Raw genomic sequence first — 5197 nt, forward strand, 5'->3', positions numbered from 1 at the left:
CGGATTTATCTGGACGATAGCTCGCGATACGAAGCGAGAAGTGCGTGTGACGTCATATATAATAGGTCACGCGTACGTCTACGATGATGTTTTACATACGTAGGTTAGACGTCTCATTGAGCAGCATGGTTCGTTGGTGCAATACGTCAGCGCGTTTACCATATTGGATGTGGCAGTTCTGGACTCAACTGTACTCAATTTCTATGTTCAATTTCTATTCTATTTCAATGTACTGAACTGTGTGTGAAACATAAAACCGAACAATTGTAAAATAAATATTTACACAACAGTAAATAAATAAATACATAAGTAAATACATCTACTAATTATGAATTAAAATATGGTGCTCCCTTACATTGACATTTAGCATAGAGGAGGTCCATAGTTGCAGAAAAGAGCAACAAAGATGGAAGGATCATAGATGTTGCTGGCCAGGTTTCTGAAATTATAATCTTTCAATCACAGCGTGAATGAGAATGACAGTTTGCTAAATTGCTGACAGATGGCTTTGAATGCAAATAGGCCTAATGCTCCTATCACTACTTTTGATACATAAAATTTACCAAAAAAACAATGACAGATAATTTCAAAGAAAGACCTAAATACCCATTTTTTTTCCTTTTCTTGTATCTTTTTCCAACTGTTCATAAAATATATATTTTGTAGCTATAAAATACACAAAATTAATATAAATAATACATACATTCTTAGTAGGCATCTGACTGTCAGACATGAGTGCCTTTTGCTCCTGATTTGATATCGCAAATACCAATACCTTAGAGTGGGAATACCAATAGGCTACTTGGTATCGGTACTCGCCCATCCCATCGCTAATATTTGGTGCTTTATGCCAATTTAACGACTAATAATGGCAGTCACAAGGAAGCCATTTTTATTCATTCTTCATTCATAGTAGTAGCCACAAAGCCAGCCAATTCTCTTCTCAAAATAATGTTATCACTCCCAGATACAATCTTAGTTGGCTTCATGTCATTAAAATCTGACTTTGAGTGTAAAACGGTCGGTGCGTCTACAAGCAGCACAGGGATGAGAGGCTCCACTTTTCCACATCTAAAATGGTGGCAACGTCGATGTACAAATTAGCGTTCTTGGTAGCGTCTACATTTGCGTCCCTGCTTCGACTGTTTGTGTATGGATTGGACACCGTCTTCCACTGCTATGCAGTACAGTATGTCTCATTTATCAACACAGGCGCATATGTGGCTTGTTTATCCCCCCACAATTTAATTATAGCTTCTTACTACTTTTATTTGATATCCATTTTAGAATCAGTGAGCCTACACGGTTCAAGGAATATATTATCAGTAAAGTTGCATTTATGTGTTGTTATGCGTTTGCACGCGACTCTGGTTACTGAATGACAGAGAGGTGTCACCTTCACAGTGTTCTTAAGTACCACCCTACTGTCATGTCTGCACACATGCTGGAACACAGCCAGTGTGTGTGTGTTTTCTTTCTAATCAGTCAATTGTTCTCATGTATCAGTACACCAACGACCCACCACAACAATAATGCCGCCTGGAGATAATTGGAATGGGCTTAGATGCCATTTCTATCTCAGCCAAGGCAGACCAAAGCTAAGTGTGATCAGGCCTTGGTGGGTGGGTGTCCTTGTGTCACCTTGGCTGGACAAACTTTTTTGTAAGAAAGAAAGAAAGAAAGAGAGAAATAAATATGCCTGTCTGTCTGTCTGTTAAAATTAGAACATATTTATGAATTTAAAACAGCAACAAATGTTCAAGTGATGCAGACACCATACAATTCTACGTATGTTCAAAAGGGGCTGAATCTGACGTACTGTTGATGTGACTGTGGTGTCAATTTCTACCGACCAAATATGTTCTTCACACTGTGGGATACTATTTTTCTAATTTTGGTTTAATTTAGGAAAATATTAAATAATATAATAATTATCTCATAATTGATTATTTTATTATCACAAAATAATATTTTGTGAGATTATTACATGTACACTGTGGCCCCATTTTATTATTATTATTATTATTATTATTATTATTATTCCTGGATTGGCTGGCAACCAGTTCAGGGTGTACCCCACCTACGGCCCAAAGCCAGCTGGGATAGGCTCCGGCGCCCCTTGTGAAGAAAAGCAGCTAAGAAAATGGATGGATGGATTGTAATAATAATTATTTTATGAAATGACTATAAAGAGTTCAGGAAATAATAATAATAATTATTATTATTACTATTACCCGTGTTGGGTCTGGGGCTTTATTTTAGTTGATAATAGAGCTCCAGATATGATTTCCTGAATTCTTTATAGTCATTTCATTTCAGCATTTATTCAATACCACTGCTATCCAGCTTGATCCATGTGATAGCGGTGCTAGTCCTTACTATTAAGACGAGTTAATTAGTTAGTGCGCTAGTAGAACTACATTTTACTATTGAGCCAAAACTACTAGTGGACATTTTTGGTGCTACTGTGTGACAATTACATTAAACAAACAAACAAACAAACAAACAAACAAACAAACAAAAACGTAATTGGTAAGACACATGCAGTCTTATTTTTTATTACTTTCCACACTTTTATTGGGGAGGCCTTTCAAACCCATGATGTAATTCACAAAATCAGCCACATGAGGGCAGTGCTGTCATATCATAGAATCATATTAGTAGCCAAAAGAAGTGAAGGTACGAGTGACTGGAATGCAGCGTAAATAATTAGTGTGTGGTTTTGTACAAACAAAAGTGGACGCGAGGTGTCATAGCGTGACATAAACTTTCATTTAGCTGGCGTCGTGTTTTTATGGCAAACCCTGTTGACTACCTGCATGCTGTCACTTAAGCATCCAGTTTAACAGGATATGCAAATAACGTTCATGTCTCGCCATTCTTGTTAATCACAGCGAGTTCACAAATTACTCTTGTTTTTCAATGACAAGTAATTCCAGACCAGAAAAATACTTCAGCTGACCGCGCAATTGAAGAAACATGCAGGCTTTTGTTTTCATTTAACGACATGTCACATGTTAAAAATTCTGCCGCAATAGGATCAACCATCCAAATCTGTCAGTAGCGTTTATTTTCCTGCTAAACTATCTCATCTGGTCCAATTTCAACCGGCTGCACAATCATTGTCTCCTTTAGGTGAGCGAAGTGAAAAATAAGTCAATATTTACAGCGCAGTGCAATTCTCTTTGCGTGTCATTCGGTGATGACAAAAAGCAGAGCAACCCACTGGCTGGCTGCAGCGGTGGAAAAAGTGAAGATTTCACAGTCTCAATCCTGCTGCAAGCTGATATGAAAGCAGCCCGTCTGCAGGGCGCTCAACTGGCCACACAGCAGAAGAGGCAGGCAGGACCACGAACAAGTTTCATTAACGTTGAACATTAACGTCACCCACCAGAGTTGTGAAATGCAGAGACCATGACAAGCCGGTATTTCGAATAACTACTTGGCAAAAATGAGTCTGTACAGATCTTGTTGTTGTTGTTGTTGTTGTTTTCAATTTTATGCAAGAAAGCAGGTGACAATTTCGAGTGCAATTTCAACATTTTGATGTGTGGGCTTGAATAGATGAAGAAATGGTATTTGAGTGACTTAACCACTAGGGGGCACTACTATACACTCATTGTACATTCACAAGCATTTTGGAACGAACAAGAGGTGAAACGATATGACCTTTTAATTTAACTAATTCACTGCCTTTGACAAGTATACTTGTCAATTGTATTTTTTAGAGCGGTGCTAAATGGGGGCGAATCTGAGCATGCTCCACTGTAAATATCAAACTTGGAAACAACTTTACTGATGCCCAACCACCGGTAGATGACATCATTGCCCCATTTTATAGGAAATAAACACAGTTTCAGAGTCCATGGGAGAAATGGCTGTATTTTGGCAAACCTACATTTTTCTGCTGTCAATTGTAAAAGAACGGGACGGGACAAAAAGTAGGGAGTCTATTCTGTTATTTGGTAGATTCGGTTTATATATAATTATTGAATGTAATATCACGTGAGTATTGGAAATGTAAAAATTTTCTATAATGACTGGCAGTGAATGAGTTAAATGTCCCCTTTTAATCTGTAATTATTGTTGGGGGGGTTTTCTTCCAAATTGTGGAAAATAACTCATTCACCACCAGCCTAGTAATCGACATTTGACTTTTATAGCCATTTGACTTTTATAGCAGTCATTTAATAAATAGATTGTCATGCTTCATGGGATTGTGTGACTGTTATTTTTGTTATGAGCGTGATTCCGCTTGTTTAGATGTATTGGCTCGGCAGCGCCCCCTTCATGCATACGGCGGATATAACTAGATGGGTGTGCAGCCGGGCTGCCAGTTGAACTCTGTCATTGCCAGGTGAGTTGGGAGCACGATGCATTTGCTACTAGCTATTTATTTAGCCAATAATACAAATTTAACACTTTATTCTTAGTGTGGTGAAATTGCCGATTAGGCCTCGCACATTGACCAGTGCACATCGTGTGTGTTCAGGTACATTTTCATTGTATTTCATTGATTTTGCATTTTGTATACAGGTATATTGCTCAGTTGAATTCTGTCATTGCCGAGTATGTGGTAAAACTGCTGATTAGGCCTCGTACATTGACCAGTGCACGTCGTGTGTTCAGGGAGTGTAAACGACGATGAGTCAACAGCAGCCACGGCTTCTGTCGTTAATACACAACAGAATGCAGAGACCAGGAGATTTGAGCTCCACACCACACTAAATAGGGTGGAAAAAAAAAAAAAGTCTACACACCCCTGTTCAAATTCCAGGTTTTTGCGATATAAAAAAGAAATGCAACAAAGACAATTCATTTCATGATGTTTTGCACCATTAGATGACATGCAAAACTCAAGTTTATTTTTTTTATTTTGTAATATATATATATATACACACACTATATATATATAATATATATATATATATATATATATATATATATATATATATATAATTCTCCACCTCCTTGCAAGCATGTCTTCATACATTTCTAGTGGTAATAACTTCTAATGTCATTCCGATAAATAAACAACAAAAGGCTAGGTAAATATTTTCTTTTAGATCTACTTTCCCTAATTCCCTGTCATTGAGCACCCACTGCTGTCCATCATGTCACGTCCGCGCGCACAGCTGTCCCCCCCTGCAGGAAACATTTGCAGCAGCTCTTGGGATTATTCCTCCTCTTTTCTTTT

Source organism: Festucalex cinctus, chromosome 18 (assembly GCF_051991245.1).
Source record: "Festucalex cinctus isolate MCC-2025b chromosome 18, RoL_Fcin_1.0, whole genome shotgun sequence".
In the NCBI taxonomy this organism is placed as follows: domain Eukaryota; kingdom Metazoa; phylum Chordata; class Actinopteri; order Syngnathiformes; family Syngnathidae; genus Festucalex; species Festucalex cinctus.